Source organism: Anopheles coustani, chromosome 3 (assembly GCF_943734705.1).
Source record: "Anopheles coustani chromosome 3, idAnoCousDA_361_x.2, whole genome shotgun sequence".
Taxonomy (NCBI): Eukaryota; Metazoa; Arthropoda; class Insecta; order Diptera; family Culicidae; genus Anopheles; species Anopheles coustani.
The window spans coordinates 19161341-19182184 of record NC_071288.1 but is presented as its reverse complement, the minus strand read 5'-3'; the positions used below and the strand labels follow the sequence as shown (position 1 = coordinate 19182184).

The following is a 20844-nucleotide window of genomic DNA, read 5'->3' as shown; positions in this document are numbered from 1 at the left end:
CCAACTTTGTGTGAAAGAATTTCCCACCTATTCTAGGGTAGGCGCTCAACAAGTTGGGATTCGTTAACTTAGACTAAAAACTTACAGCAAAATGGTACAATGGGAATAGAATTGTTTACGCCAATGATGAGAAACAAAGAAACTAATTTGATGTGATGATTTGATGGTAGATTTAAGAATTAGCGAGCAATCGGAGCCTAAAAGCATATTTAAAGCATATTTCGCCTCATGCAACGAGAGATCTGAGCACATTGTAAAACACATTTTTGCTCGGAATCCAAGTAAAAAAATCAAATCCCTAGCGTAAAATTCAAATAAGTTTCTACAACATTTTTCATTTAACAGGGAAATGGAAAAAAAGTATTTATTTATGTCTTAAAAATTTAGCATACATCAAATAATCTTTCAAAAACCAACAACACAATTTAAAAAATACTCATCATTTTCAATATTGTTCAACAGCTATCTACTAGCAATTTATTTGCTTTAAAAGCACTTTAACACTATATGGAGGAATTATGCGGATCAGTGGATAAAAACTCGATCATAATGCTTTTTACTTTTGCCATGCTCGTATCCACTAGCATTCCGAAGCTACAAGCAAAAATATGTTCATTTTTGTGTATTCTCATCACTGCGCTGGGATAAAATATGGCGAAAATTAATAACTGCATTTTTAAGCCCATTTTTTGATATCTGCACCGTTTAATTGAAGCAGTATAGCAGAAGCATAAAAGAAGAATAAATACTACCCCGTTTTTGAACTGCATTGATCCTGTTTGCTTTCAAACAAGTATCCGAAACTTGTACAGGGATGGTAAAAAAATATACCTCATGCCAAAATTGTTATCATAGTTTCCTGTTCATCGTTTTTTTTTTTTGTATATAGCAGATAGAACAGAACTCGCATTACGCACAATTTCATCAACAGCTCTGCAGCAACATTCATGAACATAATACGAACAGGGTTCGGAGTGCCGTAGGCTCCAAACTGCAGCCGAGCTATCGAAAGTACCTGCGCCATGATAGGCTTAATTCCACTAGCAACCATTTGAAAAAAGAGGAAGCATTCCTTCCCAGTTTTCCCCGTTTTTGAATTCCATGCGAAATATTGTAAACAAATTCGCCGTACCTTATACCAGCCACGTCGGTAACGATGGCTAACATGGTTTTGGATGTGCATCAGGGCCGGCATGCAGGTGGAAATCTTATATAAGAAACATAGCTGTATTGTTTGCATATGTTATGTTTCCAACATTTTTTTTAAATCAGTACTGTTTGAAGTTCATTAAACAAATAAACAACGTGATTAATTTTGGATGATGAAGTAACATAAGGTTGTTTAAATAAACGAAGTCACAAAAGCGTGTTAATCTGAAATAACTTGATGAAAAACACTGAACATAGTGGAATAGTACAGATACTAATGAAAACAAGCCAACTCAAGTAAAAAAATAGTAAAGTTTCCCAACGGGTACCTGATGAACCTAGATAAACAAGGAATGAACGGTTAACAGTTTTCCTCGTGTCCTGAACTGATATGCTTCAAATTTACTTTATTTTGTTTTGAATTGTATGAAACATTTTGTTGTACTACCTTATTTATTTGGCAATGTCATCGCTATGTAATACACCTACACCATTGATGGTGGGGAAAATAAATCCATGGTGCAAAAGTATTTCATTGCATTTTTTCAAGTGTGGAAAATTGCGTAAGCATTTTACTCTACTTTATTTTGAAAGGATAAAAAATCATATAAGATAATGAAGCACGTTTTGATTCGAGCAAATGAAAAAGAAAAAAAAAGGTTGGAAAATGCGAACAGCAACGAGAAGCGAAATGCGATGGAAAGTTGGACATTGTTTTCCCAACAAAACACTGACTGGTCAAAAACAAAAGACTTTCCGCCACGCCACGCCGTGGCCCAGAGATGGTTTATACAAAAACTCTCAAAAAAATGGGATCACAAGCGAACCGGAGCGCTGTAAAGCATGGGATCAACAAATATCCGAAGCTTGAAGCTGTATTTTCGGAGGCTTTAAACTCAAGGTCTATTATTATTCATTGAAATTAAAGACTTGAAGCCTTCTGCCGTTTCAAGTTATGTTGGATATACTACAATGGAAAAATCTGTTGATTTCTTTAAATCATATGCAGTGTCTGAAATTTGTTTCAATTAAGATCCTTCGTTTCAAATTGCATGAGGTTTTTCTTCAATCTAATACTTGAAAATACATTTAAAACATTCATAATTCAATTTCTTACAAATAATTTGAGAACGTGTTTCTGCTATGTTTCTATTATGTTTTACTTTAATTCAAAACAATCTTTTTTGAATACACAAAAATTAACCAAAACAAGAATAGAAAAAAATACGTTACCAATACACTGCCGCTATGAATTTTTCCACTATTAAACGGGGGGTATGGTAAGTCCGGGGGTTCGGAAGGTAAATCCATTACTGCGGCAGACAATCGAATCCACGCGAAGGATTGGAAAGGCGTTCTCAGCAGCATGATGCGCATCATTCATCATTTTTCTGCCGTGGAATCGAGCATCGAGGATTTACTTCGCCGAACGCCACGGCACAAACTTCTCGCTACTATCCTAGATGGCCCATTGTTCCCGCTCCATTTCCGTCCTCCTACGATCGTCTTCCAAGCACTGCGAAGATGCTTTCGTAATATGCGCACACGGTCCACGCACGCTTGTACGGCGGCCCCTTTAAGAGGAGCATCAAAATTCTTGAAAACGGTCGCGTGGAACCCATCGTCCATTTGGGCCTCAGCGTCGTACGCATGCTGAAGGAAATTCTTTTTAAAGGGATTTTTCTTATTTTAATGGGATTTCGTGCTACGCTCCAGTCATCCCCTCAAGTCTTTCCATTCTATTTTCCTTTCGGAAGTTAGTACGCTGCTCGCAAAGAAGGTCCCAAAGACTTTTTTCCCCCGTTTCAATTTAAGTCCTTTCAATTCTTGGAGCGTTCGTTCAAGCGAAAATTTTTCGTGAAAAACGTTGAGCAGAGAAAATCAGCCAGCCTCGCTGGGGGTGAGCTGGGTTCCATCACATCCCCCTTTTTCCATGCCATTGCGTCAATCCGGGTCTGCTTCGTGCCCAACTTTAATGTCCTTTATGTTCACCACTGTTCACAACTCTTACCGAGCAGCATAAACATACCGTTCAGTTTGGTCCACACGTGCTCCGTACATGAGTATCGCCATTTCCTTCAAAGAATTCCTTTTCTTATCCTCTCCTTCCGGATCCCGTATGATTTCCTGATTTTCAGGCTCAACTGCTTCGAAGTACCAAAAAACTGCAGCCCGTACGTGGAAAGTCATATCACTGCGAAAGCATTCCACTAAACTGCGTCCGACGAATCGACGCACGTGGACGCGACGTTCCGGGGGGTGGCCAATGATTGTGTTGTGGGTAGCTTTCCGCCGCCTCGCCAGTTCCGCAAGTACGAGCGTTTTGTTTGCTCACGAATGGTACATAATTTACTTACAGACTTTGGCGCTGATTCGGCTAAAAGTTTGATCTTAGCGTGGCTTGGAAGGAACGTGTCCTCCAGCAGGAGGTATTCTTTGACCATACTTTTATTTCCTGGACTCGGTGGGACAATTTCTTTGTGGAAGTTTTGAACAGGAAAACTTCACGACACAGGCAAAGGATTAAGTACGACCGGAGCGGAAGAATCATTCTAAAAAAGTCGTTTTCTTGCCTGACTGGTCCTCATGCTGGTTGCTTTTGGGATAGTGACTTTGTGAAAGTTTTTTCTTTACACACATACACCGAAGAAGCCGAAAAGCAAAGTACTATCCATGGCGCAAAATGAAGTCAGCCATGGTTGGGAAATGGAATTGTTAGATCCTTACGGTGGTCCGCTGGTCACGTCGGGTTTCCCCAGTGTCTTCCCGTTTCGTGGGGCAAACAAATAAACTTACTTGATCTCTGCTCGCGACGATAAAAATGGTCGGTTATGGGAGGGAGGGGGAAGAAAACATTAGTTCCCCAAATAGTGGAGACTTTTTTTCCAGCTGTCGAGTTTCGATATTGTTTCCACTTGTTCATAGCTGTCTAAACTTTGCAAAAATATATAAATTTTTGTCGTTTGCCAACGTTTTCCACAGTTTCTGTGATTTGATTTTTATCTGTGCCTTGATTCGTATTGTAAACTTTTTAAAAATTTGATTATTTCAGTTTCCTTGTATTTCATACTTTTAAGATCTTTTCTTTTTGCTTATTATCCTTGTTAAAACCCGTAATGTCAATAAAATTTACCAACAAACAACCTTTTCAAAGTTTTCACCGAACAGTTTTCGTTCCTTTATTCCAATGCTCTTCAACAAACCGCAGCTTTCCATGCTAAATTTTCAAATTTACGGCAGCGCAAGAAAAAGTAGTTGTTCCGTTCAAGTTTTCTCGTTTCAGTCTCACAAAATTTATTCCAAGTTTTTCCCACCTCCAACTCACGACGCTGCTGCCTTTTCTCCTTCAGCCAAAGCAAAGGACCTTTTCGTCACATTCCACATCTTCACCTTGTACCACCTCACACTACCCAGGGCCAACCAGCCTTCCTGCTATCCCTGCCAAATTGAGTCTATTTGTCAATTTGCCAAATTAAGTCAAGGCAAAGTGGATCGTCGTCGTTAATTTAAGTAATTTCTTTCCAGCAAACGCCAGTTACTTCTGTCACCGCTCGGAGGGGGGGTGGCGCAGCTGGACGGGAGTCCAACGTTCCCAGGTGAGTGGAGATGCAGAACGTTCCTGGAGTTCCATTTCTTATTCATTTGTGCCCTCTTCCACTCGGTAGAAAGAAAGATTGTCCTCGAAAGGTTCCCGTCATTTTTGTGCGGCGTGATTGCACGTACGGGTGGCGTGTCGTGTATTCCAGTGGCATTGTTTGAGTGACAAGAAAACGCGTACGTTATTTTGCCGGAAAATCACTGACACACATCGGGGTGCCCTCCCAGCGCTCCCACCTGTTGGGAGAGATTGTAATTTGCTATTCATTTGTACGATTAACCTATGAAATTAGCGAACCGACTCGTGGAGTGAGCGTCGCATACGTCATGCGTCTTTACCGAGAGTTGTTCCACGACACGGCGACATCCAGAATCGTAATGGGAGTGTAATTTTTCATTATCCCCAAACAGGGGTGTCGCGAGTAAACAGAAGGTGGGATTCGTTCGGCGAATGGGGAACGCGTTTCAAATGTGTACCTTTCCGAAAAAGGGACTCCACAGGAACCCAGACGAAGTGACACAGCGTATTTCGTGTCGCTTATGATTTAATCTGTTAATTTGATAATTGTGCCCGTACTCTCGCGCCGCAGTGCTCGTGTTTCCTCACGATGGAAAACGAATGTACCTTGCGTACCTTTGACGTACCTTAGCGGGAAGTTGATTTCCATCGACGAGCTAAACGGCACGAGATGATCATGGAGAGATCGTAGGGAAATTGCGATGGTGTCAACAAACAACACACACACACCATGGTTCTCGCCCTTTTCAGTGCATCTTCCCACTCGTCGACGGGTGGAAGGCTTACCTTCTGTAACACAATCACTACTCAGTTCAGTTTAGCGCTCGTTGTCGATAATAATAACAATCATACGGGAGATGGCCAAGTCGCCTCGGGGCGTGAAGAATCGGCCGGAAAATATCCCTTTTCCTTCCCTTGGCTTGCTACGCGATGTGCATCAACTTACATGTCACAAACTGATGATGGCTGTGTATCCTTTTAAGGCCTCCCAGTCGACAGCGAAGAACGCATCCGATGGTTTGCACTTCAAAACGTGCCAATTTGAGCGATGGTACACTATCCTCTTCCAGTGCCGAAATCGAACACCCGAGGACGAGGGCGTATGGATATGCCTTCTGAGCCACTACGCCGTGTGCCCTCGTCAAACGACGAGGGTCATTTGGTAAAATATCACCTTTGCAAACCCGACCTGCTGGTCAAAGGAAGAGGATGGCTTTTGGAGGCGAAAATGGATTCGCACCAAGACCGATTCGACAGGAAGCTGCTCGCACAAATGGCACGATGTGCACCTTTAGGCCTACAATTCAACGCATTTGAGCTGTTTGTTTGTTTTCACAGTGCATGATAGAGTTGAGTTGCAGCAACGACACGGGATGCATTTTATGATGATAGATAGCGTCGGGAGCTTATGATTTGTAAGCGTTACATCAAGACTGCTATTTTGTGGTGCTCACTTGGCGTGAGATGCATACGTTTAGCCTTATTAGAGGGTTTAGAATAACGTGCAAGTGAGAGAGAGTGTTATATTTGAACTATTTGAAGTCACGTATCTTTTATGAATACTGAATTTATAACGCTAAATTTGTAATTGTATGTGAAACATAATTTTTTAATTAAATACATCTATATGTTTTTTGTTTAAACAATTTAAAAAAAATACAATTTGCAGATAACACTATTTTATGTTAAACTTTAGGGGCAATGGAAGGGAATAAGTTGATCACAAGGGTTGTTGATAGAAAAGTTGATAGATAATCAAAACGGAAAAATAAGGACATCCAATAGAAAAACATGTAACAAAATTATATAAATATAAAACATTGACCTTCTATTGTCAATAACAGGATTTTGGATTTTGAAACAGAATAAGGGAATAAATTGATCACAATGGATGTGGATAGAAAAGTTGATGGATAATCAAAAAAGAAAAATAAGAACATCAAACAGAAAAACATGTAACAAAATTAAATAAATATAAAACATTGACCATCTATTGTCTATAACAGGACTCAGTTGGTTTTTGCAACAGGTGGAAACTCTGCAAACGAACCGAGAAATGGGCCGATGAAACTACCTATGATATGCATTAACGCCACTGCACGTAACAAGAAGGAAGAAGCATTGCTACCTGTCATTCTGGCTGCTGGTTTCATTAATGATGGTTGTTATGAAATGTGGTACTTGATGCATTTCTACTGTCCACCAGTTGTGAAAGAGATAGAAAAAGGGAGGCAGAAAGAAACAGTGAATGGCATTCATCGTCCACCGGTTTCGATGCTGCTGTCCCACCGTCTCATCACTCGGTAGTAGATTCGCACGGATAATGAGTAGAGTGTGGAGTTCTTCAGGACCACTCCATGCTCGACCATTTGCATCAACTTTCCCACAACCAATCGTGCTGAGATTTACAACAGACAGCAAACGTCAACAGATGACCGAATGACCAAATGGGGACAAAACGACATCAACCCGGCAGACCAACACGGCAGAAACCAGTGTGACAGGTAATTATGTTTACCCACATATCACTCGATAATTAGTATGTAAATGCATTCGCATGTATGCAAACACACACACGCGCAAACAAACGTACAACATCCCCCCATTGTTTTTCCATCATCATGCCAGCCAGGGAAAACTCCTATCATGGAGCGTTTCCCGAACAGGTAGCCCCATTTCGGAAGCGGCTTGCCTTCCTCGCTGGAAAAAGGTGGCGTAGAAAGCATTCGGTGGCAGTTGTCAGCACTCTGGCACGCCGCTCGTCATAAATACCTATCACAGGTGAACAATAAACAATGTAATAATGGTAATCGGTTTATAGGGTGGCCGCCCGCCCGTTCCACGTTCCGTACGAACGGCGTGATGGTCAGCTTCAAGAGTTCGTAATGCGAGTAGCCGAATCACTGCGAATGGGCCGCGGTCTACCTCAGCCACATATTCCACGCGCACGAAGAAAGCGAACGATGGTGTGGGATGAATATTCATTCCATAAATAAAATTATAGTTAGCATGAGTGGCTTCATTGGGAGGAAAGGAAATGGTGGGTCGCGAACTCTGGGGATGATCATTTTGTTTAATCATGTCTTTCTGTGCAGTTGCACTTTGATATCAACAGATAGCATCGGAGAAAAGATTGAATACTTTGTAACAAAGTAGCAAAGGTATGTAATCATAATACGTAAAACATATAAAAGAAAACTTGACATGACATTAACTGGTGAGTGTTCACTTAAAAGTAATTTTCATTCTTTTACAATCTGCATTACAATTTGACACGTAATTTGGTTCAAAGATGATGAACTTTTATATTATTTCACCATCATCCTACTCTACAAACGAAAACGAATAAAAGAACGTCACACCGATAGACAAGGTAAATCTCCTTTCAATCAAATCAGAATGCTGCTCCAGAAGAATCGCGAAATCTGATTTCCAGCTTGATGTTTCCATTACTCGTTCCAATCGCATTGGCACTTCCATTAGCGTGGCCATTGTTCTTTATCTTTCCGGCTTTTACCCACCGGCGACCGATAGCAATCCCCGAATTGAATGAACTATCTCGATAGGTTTTCAATAAACTCATAAACCATAAGAAAGCAGCTCCACAAGGGTCTGAATCTTTTCATCGCCAAATTATACTTTCTCTTCCGAAACGTGTGCACTTTCCATCAGGCTCGAGTGCAGCTTGACCGGCGACCATTGTTGTGTCATACGTCAAGTCGTCGTGTGAAGGACACCAGTCGGAAAGGGAGCCTGGTTTGCACGAGGGTAAAAATCACAGTCGAGCTGCGATCATTGATGCTGGAGAACAAAACGCGAAACGTGATTACGAACGTTGACCGTACTCGGAGTTCCCGTGGAGAAATTGTAAGATTTGATTGAAAGGAAACAAGAACGGAAGTGAAATGTCGCATACATTTGACGACGGGAATAAGAATTGCATATAGGGATGTCCGGAGCAGGGAAACGGCGCTTTCTGGACCTTTTGTTGGACGCACTGAGTGACGTTAGCTGCATGACGTTTTGAGTTAAGGTGATTTTATTTGCTATTTCTCTTATTTCGTATGATGAGTTATTGGATTTCACAAGTTATGTTATACACTACATTACAGTAATTAAAAAAGAACAATTATTGAAAACACAAAAACCGAATGAAAAATTCATAGACTACGCTTTGGAGGGTTTTTAAGAGAGTAAAAATATAATGCAATGTGCAATTCTTGTTTGTTTCAATGCAACCCCATTTTTAAGGATTCGCCCTGCGTGGGTATGAAGAAAACTAACTTTCTTCAGGAGACACAATCGCACAATGTCAATCGGAGACTTATTTTCTGGAACCGAGCCAGTACCGATAGCTCGCATCGAAAATCGCGACAAAACTAAAACAAGTTTGGTAAATTATTTTCGACTCTTATGTCATCAGGCTCATTGTTGATAGCTTGTTAGCGTCGCTGTTCTCACCCGGACACAATTCCTTTTCGATTTCCTGCTACTGCCAGAAACTCGCGACAACTTGAACCCGATAATTCATGTGTCAATGATTTTCTCTCTCTCCCTCCCTATCGTCTCGGGTCCATAGGAAACGCCCGGGAAAATAACGAAACGAATCGTCCGTCTGTCTGCTGAGATTAAGGTTCTGGCCGCCAACGTAAGAGTCACTACCAACCTCGAACGCCTATACCGACGATGGGTCGATTGTAGTGCTGCCGGCGGAAGCCAGTCCGACTACCGTTGTTTTTTTTTCTTCACTGCGCCGCTCAATCAAGCGAGAAAAGCAGCGAATAGAGACGGTGCTAAAAATAAACCACCACCAAGCAGTCTATCGACGATGTGACGGCGAAAGTCGCGCCACCTTTAACCTCCTCCGCCTTGTCAGGTGCCCGTGTCAGTAGAGTAGAGCCGGTCGGTGTTCGAACCTGCGGTCGAACTTTAATGCGCGACTGCCAAAACCCGAGCTGGCAGTTCCTCGACTGCGTCTTGTATAGGAGGCAGATGGTAAAACAGAGAAAAACATCGTTGCAGGCGAAGGTTTGGCTGGCTAAATCGGATCAGATTGAATAGATGCCGTGTTGTGAGCAAGGGTACGAACGCGATCGAACTATTTTGGGGTGACATCGTGAAAACTGCGTCGGAAAATTTTCCGGAGAGACAATGAAGGCTAGTGAACTTTTCAATCAGCTGTCAAAGGCAGGGGTGATTCATTCATGCTACCAACCCAAGGTGGGAAGTAATTTGAACTTATCAAAGTTATAATTCGCGTAAAGTTAACGTACATCTACATGCTTTGTTAGTACTTCTTTCTAATAGATAAACCTATCTATCTACAACTCTCTTACATGGAATGCATTTGTTTCACAGCATCCAAATAAAACAAAAATTCAAATATTCAACTGAGCCAAAAGAATTTCCAAAAGCGAAATCAAGGAATGCGAAAATCATGTCATTAAATATCTTTCCTCACACAGGCGGCCAACAGAACCTTTCGTGGCCTCTTGCCGAACGGTTTCTAGTTCAAGTGAATTGTTTTGAAGACGTTCGAAAAATTTCAAACTATTAGTCGCTCGTGCTTACGCCTTGGCCTTCAATCCGGAAAACAGTCGGAGAACGTTGAAAACAAGAAAGTGGGATTTGTTGTGCGAGTTTGTCTCCGATAATCTAAGCATCGGGCGAACACGTAGTATGTTCAGTAAGAATTTTAAAGACGTCTTGAAGTGCTTTCAACAAGATCAAAATGCGCTAGATATAAACTAAACTGAATCTCATCAGCTGCATCATCGCAACGAAAGTATGTCACTTTACGTGTTCGTCAAAAGACCCCACGAGGCTTTGCGTTTGAGCAGCTAAAAAAAACCCCCCGAACGTCCCAATCAAGCCTTGTTGAAAATGTGACTCCTAGTAGAACCCCGAAAGACACCAGAGATCAAGTGGAAAAAGCAAATCTGTTCAACATATGAAGTCGACAGAGCGTACGCATGGCTCGCTCATTCACAGCGGGAGTCGATTTTCGATTTTCGAACACATCAAAGGAAAAACGCACCCAACGTGCGATGCAATTGGATGGAGACCAACTCCATCTCCACCGACCCGACGTCGGTTGTGCCGGGGAAAATCGCACACATGGAAACTCGAAATTCGATTTCATCCACCAAACCACATCCACAAGGGGGCCCGACTTTTCACTAAACAAACCAACTCATGCTGCCTTCAAGAGCTATCATGTTTTGAATGAAAATGTTTTCCGACACCGCATATTGCAAGAGCCATAGAATGCAAAGCAGCTATATTTCTCCTATGGTTGTGGAAAGAGTGAAAGAATATAAAACATCAAGCCAAAAAGGTTATCTCCGCGCCAGAAACGGAAAAAATATGAGAAAGAAAACTCATCATAGTGGAAAACCAAAATAAAAAATCTAATTCTCTTCCGCTACAGACCGGTTGATTGACTGAAGAGTGAGAAGACACGGTGACGACTAAATCGTAACTTTTTATGTGTTGAAAGACAAATGCTAACGATATAGGCGTTTGGGTGCCTTAAGATGAATACTCAATTATACAAAATGAAACGAGCAATTAAGATCGATAAGTAAAATGATAAAGGTTTAACGAACATCTCTAAAGTTCTTAAATAGTGTTTAAGAAAACATAATCCAGCGTTACATACATGCACCAAGATAAATTCAAAGAATGTCTGCATGAAAAGGGCAGCAACGCAGATCGAAATTCCATCTTATCGAAATCAAAGTAACGAAGGGAGCCTTTGTTGGAGTACCCTCAGGCATTTTATACAAGGCTCGATATGCGCAGGAGAAGAGCTGCCATTAATTATCGCCTCGGTATTGAATTACCCCAACATCAAACATAAGTGCATCCAAGATAGGTGAAGGATCCGTCCTACATGCAACCCCTTTTCTTGTGAAAACGGAAACGCATTTTAACTGAATTATGATCATTGTTTTCCTAGCGCCCGTTGCTAAGGAGGGGAGATGAGACTAATAAATGTGCAACAAAATCCTCCACCGTTTCGAAAGGCCTCCGGTTGATTTATTGAAATGCAATTATAAAGTTCACCGGTACCCCACGGTTTCTGCAGCAACATTCTATTTTAAACATTAGATTTCGATAACTGCTCCAGAAGGTCGAATTTAATTTTGCAACGGTCTCGGTTGCCACTTGGGTATTTTATTACTCCCGGAGCGGCCATAGTTTTTCGCGAGGAATGCACCCTTTTCATGTCGGTGAGGCATTTCTATTGATTTTTTGAGGCTCGTTGTTTGGTACGAGCGTATACGCTACGTAGCGTTGATGACGTAAGGAAGTCTCTTGCATGTAGTATTAGTCTACCATCTTGGTTTTTTGTTCAAAGTGGGGCATAATCTCACTGCAGTTGAAGGACAAAAGCAGCATAAAAAAAGGTTGAGGCAAAGTGTTGTTGAAATTTTATTTCATATCAAGAAAATAAAAAGATAAGTAGATTAGAAGATTGATAAATGTAATCATTCGAAAAGTTTAAGAAAAATGTAAACTTATGAAAGCAAAAATCAACATTGAGAAATATGTCATCGTAAGAAAATTTTAAAGGTACGAAGAAAATAGTTAAAAGGGCGAGTATGATGAAGCAAACGCGATGAATAAGCGACCATCCTGAGGGTGGCAAACGCGGTTTACGATAAGAATGAGATGATACTAAACATGGTGAGGGCTGATGCGATGGTGGAGGGCGTTGGGCATGTGAGAAAATAAGCAGAGAAGAACAGAAATAGCGTCCATCCAAAGCGGCAATGGCGATCTGGTCGACGATGAGGCAAGCAGGGAAGTGTGGAAGAATGAAATAAACACAGTTGGTAGCATATTTTGGACACGGCCAAGCAAGGAAAATGGATGTGTGAAAGTAAACTATGATTTAACTGCGTCTGTGAAAACAATGTCAATTATGCCATTGGTTTTTCAGGGGAAAAAAATTATTATTCATATTTTCGAAGGATGCGGGTTCATCTCGAGAAAAAAATCGTCACGACCTGTAAGACAGGTAAGAACGGGAAAACGGTTGCAGAGGAACCTCGGCCAAGAGTGAATTTTCTTCGCAGCTTCTACCTTTTTCCCTTCTTATCGCAAAACCTTTGGCTGGTGCGTCTAGGGAGGGTAAGGGCTTGCGGAAAAAAAACATCATCCCCCCAAGAGGAATAAGGAATAAAATAAGATGAAGAAAAGCAGACACAATCAAGCGCACAGTGATTCACAAACGCGGCAACAAATGTACGTATATACACACACACACACATACAGCATCGCGATTGAAGAGGGAGTTCAAGTGAAACCGGTTTCGCGTCGCGCAGAAGATAGTTGGAGTCCGCGGAGAATCCAATCGCAAACTCCACGTGGAGTAATAGCACGACCGCGTTGGACGGAAATCTGAGCCGTTCTAAGCCGTCTTTCATTTCGCGCACAGCGCAGCTTGCATGCATGTGTGTGTGTGTGTGTGTGCTATTTTTTTTTGTATCCATCAGGAGATGTATTTTCAATCCTCAGCCGAGACCTCGTTTTTTTTCTTATTCGCCTTTCCGTCGACTACTTTCGTTTGTTGTTGTATTGCTCTTCCTGCTCTCCAGCATCCCGTTTTCTTCTGGAACTGGCGCGATTCGCCGCGAGCAAAACGACCATCCGACCATCGGAGGGGCCCCACAATGGGGGCAAATAGTGGGCCGTCGCGATGGAACGGAAGTGGGTCGGTTTTACTCCAGCGGCGATCGTGAGCGTGCGCGCGCGCCTACATTTTCGCGCTCATCAGCAGTACACAGAGAGTGAGTCCGCCGTTCATTCGCGTCCGACGATAACCAATTCTGATGATTACGAAAATGATGATGGTGGAGAAAACGAACGGGGAATGAGTTCCTGCAGAAACAGCAGGAAGGGCAACGACGTAATGCCAAGGGGTATACTATCGCGATCGCAAGAACTCGCTCAAACAATGCGCGTGGCCTTCGCCGAAAACGAAAAACAAAACTGATTCTGAATGGCCAGGTTGGATTTTGAATGTGTTAGCTCGTGGATTCTGTGGTTGTAGCTAAGGATTTTTAAACCTGGCGGAATCCAGGTAAAAAGGAATATGGCAAAAGTAGAATATTTTTGATTTCATTTCAAGAGTTCAAAGTTGATTTTTCATTACAAATAAAGCTGGTGAAGTCCATTCCCACAATTTAATTTTATTTTTATGCAAACATCCCCCCTAACACACTTCATTCGAAGCGTAAAGCGCTTTCCATCGTAAACACACACTCAATCTCACCACGGTGCCCAAGGATTCCGTCCATTTCATCGATTTTCCCATTCGATCCAACCCATCGAGCGTACTCCAGGAGCGAGGCGAGGCGAGCCACGTCACGTCCTGGGTGGAGGGATGTGTAAATTATGCAAATGACATATCGTAAATCTACATGGCCCGAAAGCCCTCCGGAGAGCAACTTCACGGCGCAGCGGCAAATGCACCGATGAATGCAAAATCGAAATACGAAACGCGATCCGGGAGCGGCCCAGCGATATTACTTGCGTTTGCACTTACACTCGCGCCCACCCACTGCGAACGAAAGAGGGCATTGAGGGGGTGGGGTGGGTGGTGAGGGAGAGTTCGGGGAGACGTGGGATTTGCCAAAGATAAGCAGCGATTCGTGGATTTCGTCGTTTCAGGCTCACGTGTCTGGGCCTCCGGTCGCTTGGTCGGTGTGGTCCTTCCTGCCCTGGAGTTGGGGCCAGGGATTTGTGCGCTCGTGATGGTGTTTTCGGTATCGCGTGAGGATTAATTTGGACGCGGATTAGATTCCCGTTTCCGGTCGGGTGTGGGTACGTGGAACTGTACCTACCAGCACGCTCGCAGTGGCTGGGATAATTTCTTAAGAAATGAAAACATCAGATTGGAACTCGAATAAGTAGTTTCTTGCTGCTCCTGGAAGAAAGTCAATCCTCAAAACAACAACTGTAATGTGGCTTTAAAATTTAGATTGAACTTGAGGAAATATTTGAATATATTTCAGGTATATTTCCATTGGAATGATAGCAAGGTTCACTTTTTCATTAGCCAACCTTTTTACCATACTCCATGATGTACTAGTAAGTGATTCAACCATGATTTTTTGAATATTGGAAAAAGAATCTTGATGAACTTTCAAATAAATATAGGGACAATCCCAATCTGTGAAACGGTGAGATATCCTTGCTCAAAAATAATGATGAACTTCAATTATTTGTAAGATGTTCTCAGGTTCTTTGGTTTTGTGCACACTAGGCGGGGAAACATTGAGAAGTAAGAAACTGCATCCATATCCAGGAAAGTATCACATAAAATAATCTATGAAATGAATTTGATAGGACAAAACTGAAGCGGTTGAAAGGAGTTTTACATCTAAAATCTTTTCCGCACTGAAAGAAAGATGGATTTCTGGATGTAGTTCAATACAATCCCAAAACCATAGGCCAAATGCACGAGCAATCAAGGTCGGATAAAAACAATTATAACAAAACTTAAAAAAATCACTCATCAGATGCTGAATGGAAGCAAAATGTTTGCGATGGAGAAAGAGGGTCCACCACAGAACGTCAACCGAGGGCATCCTTAATCGAATCGAACCCGCGACCGATTTCTGTAATTAGCTGCGATAAATCATTATTCATTCACAAATCCCACCGAGTCCGGTCGGAGCTGTGCCCGGGGGTTGACTATCGGGATGTTTCTGCATAAATTATATTGATTTATACGCGGGCAAACGGGAACGGAACCATTTTGAATACTTCATCGTGCAGTGAATCCCGGAGAGAAAGAGAAGAGGTTTACAGAGCAGGCAAAGAGGGGAACGGACGTTAGAATTCATCAGGCGGACAGTCCGAAGATAGCATAAATCTTTCACCCGGGAGCATCGGCCACTGGGGAGCAGCCCGGGTTTGATTTGAATTTCGGGAAGATGGTAGAACAGGCCCCTTGTCGAAAACTCCAATCGCGCCAGTGATGTTCTGACTTCCCCGAGTCTATAATCAAGCTGCTGACTTATCACGCTACCGTTTTCCAGGAGAACCGGCTTATGCAAGGGTCTTGGGAATGATTCGAAAGTTTATCGTCTTAGCGGGCGAGAGTCAATTCAGGGTGCGGCCTTCATTCTCTCACGACACCGGGACCGGACTTTTACCCTGCCGATTTGGAAGCCTCTAATTCTTTACATAATTGCATCTTAGATGGCTACTTACATGTTCTCCTCAGCCCAATGACGACAACGATGGTTATGTCTGAAAACTGTTCTACATAACTTCTAAACTATACACTCTCTTTTCACCAAAGATTACTGAAATCTCAAGCGGTTCTTGGGATAGTTTCCACGGTTCCACGGCAGCATCCGGCCGCCGGCGTTAGCTGGAACTGTGGTATTCCGCTAAGCTAAACCGTTCGTGAATGGCGCTTTGATTTGCAATTTCGGTCCTCTATCATTAACCTGTCACACAACCTAGAGGCAACTCCCCCAGTTGGTACCGTGCACAGATTAGAGGAGAGAAAAATCTATTCCATTGATTGGAGGTTTGGGTTGGTGGTTTTTCTGGCATTAACCATTGGCATAGCGGAGAATGCGCTGCGGAGATTAAAACATTATTCGAACCATGATGAAATCCACTGCAAAATCCCTCTAGTATTACAGGTTGGGTTGTATTACCAAACAAATTGTGTATTTTTTAAGGATTAAATGAACCATGTAAGGGTTAATCTTATGTACAATAACCTTATGGGCTTGATCAATGATCACCGATCGAAGAGGAAGTAGGTTCGTACAAACAATTTCCAGTCCGAATGCCGAAGCAGATGTATTCGGACGCGAGGTCTGTAATTTCTGGTTTCCACACAAATCAAGCCGAGGTGGAAACTCATCCGCCACGCCACGAAAGATTGCGCTCTAGCGAGTAGGAGTCCTCGGAATCCCGGGGACCTCGCCAATGGACTCACTCCAAGCGAGTTGATGGAGGAGTTGTTTTGATTGATACGAAAATTGGTACATTCGTCGTGGCGTCAACGAACGTGGCCCGCAGTGGATCTAAATAAGGGGCACGGTTCCCTCGGGGAACAGCGAGACGGAAATTATCCGTCCCTGCCGCCGGTGCCGAAGAAATGGCGCATCATCTTCCCATTAGTTGCGTGTTGTGCTGGGAAAATGGCTGTGATTTGCCTCCTCGGTTTGCTCCGGGGTTTCGGGGACTCCCCGAGGACCAATCACACGGTTTTGCCTCGGTCGGTGGGCCTCTCTGCTCGGGTGGCAAGTGTTTAATTACAGCTACCCGTCAGTAGCGACTCGGGTGAGGAGACCGCTACCGCACCTACCTACTTCAGTTCCACTCACTGCTGATGACCGTTGCGTGCCACCAGTTCTTCTCGAACGGAGTTTCCAGCTAATCTCCTCCTTCGCTCCGCTTCCCCCAACGTTGTCCATCGGATAACTTCATTGATCATCCGTCTTCTCCTGGCCTGCCTCCTGCCTGACGATGTCATAGTTGGTGTCTTCGCGGAAGAACGAAAGTGAAAAATCCGCGAACGACTTGGTGACGCAAACAACGGACGATGACAACGGGGGCGAAGCGGCACTTGCGGTGACATTGATTTATGGTTCCATTGAAGAGGCCCCGACACCGCGAACCCGGTGACTTTGAGTCACTGTTGCAGCTAAAGTGCACCGAAAGAAAAGGAATCTTTTGCGTCCACTGGTCTTTGAAACAAGCAAACAGCATTTTTAACTCTTGCATACGGCTAACTTAAAATGTAGAGTCAGGTTTCTTTTGAACATTCTCGGTAACGATCGATGAGATCTAATCTACGGTTGGGTTAGATCGTCCTTTGTCGGGTCAAAACACTAAGCCACTTGCAACACAGCGGCAAGGTTACTGTTGCCGTAAGAGCTGTTGAGTCACGATCACCATTTCTTCGCCAGAAAACGAATACGTGAAACCGTAAATTCTCAACTGATGTGTGTACTTCTGCGTCCTATTGAGAAACATTTATTCTTTTTAAGGTATTCCAGGTCAGCAGGTTTAATACAAGGCAACTTGAAATAGGTCCATAAAGAATGTTTCGAGTAAACTATTTGAGGGAAACGGATCGAACGTAGCCGGTGCTATTGTAATTAAACAATTTTCATAACTATTTCTGCAAACGAGAACATTTTATTGACAAAGCACAGCAATTCAACTTTGTGCTTCTAACATGCCATGAAGATATTGAAGTAATATAAACTAAAGTATCTGCAATACAGAAATGTAAAACTAGGGAAGATTCAATGATACCAATTTGGTGGTTGTATCAAGTCGATGATAAGAAAATTTGGTTATTACATAAAGTGGATATTACACAGTCATCGTTGAAAAAGAGTGATTTCAACATCAAATCTTCGTAACGAAGTAACGATTAAGAACAAATGAAAAGAAAACAACATTTTACAGGCTTAATTTTCATTTGGTGGCGTTTGATGTCAACTCCAGGCTCCCTCCGTTTGCTTGTAGGCCCTTAGACCGGCGTCAGGTATTTGCGCTTCCACTATGCCCTATCAGGCGCAGGCTGATTAATCACTGTTTGTGCTCCGATCCGTCAATGTCGCACGCGTGGTCAAGTAAATCTCCACACACTGCCGCCCCGAAAGCCGATGTATTTACTGGGAACGGTTTCGTTCCTATCTGGGTATGTTTTGGCCTGCTGTTGTTTTTATTTTTTTGTTTCTTAAATACTGAAGGCGCTCCTTCACCTTCGCGCTTCGCTATCTCGGTTTCTGACTCTCTCTTACTCACTACCGTACACTGCTCTCTATCGCTTGTTACAAGGTTTCGCGCTGCCGGACAGGCGCACTGACCAATCGCAGTCGCTACTTCGCGCACTGGTGTGGCTTCGGGCGTGAGCCCCTTCCCGGGTACTTCGAGGCCACGCGTTTATTTATAAGTCCGCTCCCTTGAGACGGCGTGTTGGGCCAGCGCTCTTAAGAAAGCATTTCTGCTGAGGGTTGCGCGCGTCGATCTTGGTTGCTCCCGAGCATGGCATGAAACATCGGCTCGTTGGTCTAGGGGTATGATTCTCGCTTCGGGTGCGAGAGGTCCCGGGTTCAAATCCCGGACGAGCCCCAAGAGGTGAAACTTCCTCAAGGGAAGTATTATTTTTGTAGCACGGAATATTGCAATGTGTAACATTTTTATACATTGAAATCGTGGAAAAAGGAGATTTTTTTATCATTAAACGTTTCTAAAATTGTTTTGATATGCAATAAAATAAGCATTTAGTTGAATCATGCCGACTCTTTGCTTCAAAAGAATGCCAATACTTATATCAATTGTACGATTTACAACGATGTCAATCGTATTCTTGTATTCTAAACCATCCCTGTTAGCCGTTCCCACTAACTCTGGGCTACTAGTTCGCATAACAGAAGGCGTGGCTTTGGGCATTGTACCGCTCGGTTCTGATAATGGTTGCTAAAATGGCTCGAACAGGAATGGCCCGAACGGGAACGGGGAAAAAAACCAATGAGAAAGGGTTTGCTTCAAACGCAAAAAAAAAACTTCCTTATTCCTCATCCTTTCCGTTCTGTTTTCGTTTCCTTTGAATCTTCCGTATGCCCTCACAAACACTGCGAACAACTTCGGAGACTCACACGAGCATCGGGAAGCGTTTTGCAAACACATCGCCGTCGGCAAAACATGTGCCCGTTTGTAAGGAAGGTAAATTGAACTTGACACACAGCATGGCAAATATTATCCGTGCCACAGATGCTGGCGTTGAGAATGATGATTTGCAAGAAAATTACACAATTTCGGTATGATTGAGAAATAATTTTTATAAAATTCCGCCAGGGTTTCGAAATGGCACGTTTGGCTTACGTAAATTACTCACTTCCTGGAGCATTTGTTTCAATGGTTGATTAACGGGAGCAAGAAACTACACTCGTCGGAGCTTGTAATTAGTCTTTTCTCACGCAATCGTACATTTTCGGCAGCTGATTCATGTTATCAATTTAAGTGAATGATTGATGGCAATTGTAATTACTAACGTGCTTTTACCATTTTTAACGTTAAACAGAAAAACCCAAATAACATTAGCAGGCATTATTTTATAAAAAAATTGATATTTCATCACTTGAGAGCATGCAGGGGATTTTTTAAAGGAATTTTGAAGAATTGTAAACACAAGAATATGCTTGGAATGGTTTGTAAAATTATATCAAGATGACGTAAAAGTCCCTAGAGATCGCTTAGTCAAGATCGAATAGAAATTGAGAAATAGAACATAAATCCTTTCCGGCAACATATGGAAGAATAACGAAACAACGCTGCCATTGAAACTTCCGGCATCTAAAAAGGCTTCAATCTAGCAAGACGATAAAACGAATATTCAAGCCAGGTACTGTTCCTTCATCAAGAGCCTGCTGAACCGAAGCAAACTCCCAGTGGGCAATGTCGGCATAAAGCTTCCGGCGCAGAGGCGATACAAAAAAAGGGAGAAATAACCATAAATTAGTATCGTAAATAAAGTTTTATGGACAAATTTGAATGCAAACAACAATTGCGCTCAAAACTCGGGGCCCTCTTCCTTCTAATCGGTCAGAAACGAAAAGCCCCGATGGGCTGAAGGACAAACGTTGCAAGCAAAGTAAAAAAAAAAAAAATAAACGCTAACGTTCATTTCTTCCACCCCGTTAGTATCCCGGAAGAGGCTTTCTTGGATTGCTTTCTGCCCCTGCCAGGTTTCGGAGCTAGGCGAGAGGGCGTAAATGTCCGAAAAATTTATGCAAAGTGCGTCGAGAGGTTCTACGGGGGAGCACGGTGAACCTCCGGATGGAATTGAATTTTCTGGCACTTGTAAGAGATGGGTTGGTATTGGAAAACATAAAACGAAACACAATTTTCGGGAATCTCCTTTCCTTCACCGTTTCATATCTGATGGTAGGGGCAGTTTCTTAGGGGCAAGAGCCATAGTTCTAAACGCCAGAGGCGGAAGAGTTTAAGAGCGATTTTATTTTTTGCATTCTTTCTTCAAGAAAGTTCCAAACCAAACGAAATGAGTGCAGTTTTCAACTGAA

At 42.7% G+C, this 20844-nt stretch overlaps 1 non-coding gene across 1 annotated transcript; it reads left to right on the top strand.

Moving 5' to 3' along the window:
* The first annotated feature begins 18820 nt into the window (after positions 1–18820).
* Trnap-cgg (transfer RNA proline (anticodon CGG)) lies at positions 18821–18892 on the top strand. Its single transcript has one exon. It is a non-coding gene; the product is annotated as a tRNA-Pro (tRNA).
* Positions 18893–20844: the final 1952 nt, after the last annotated feature.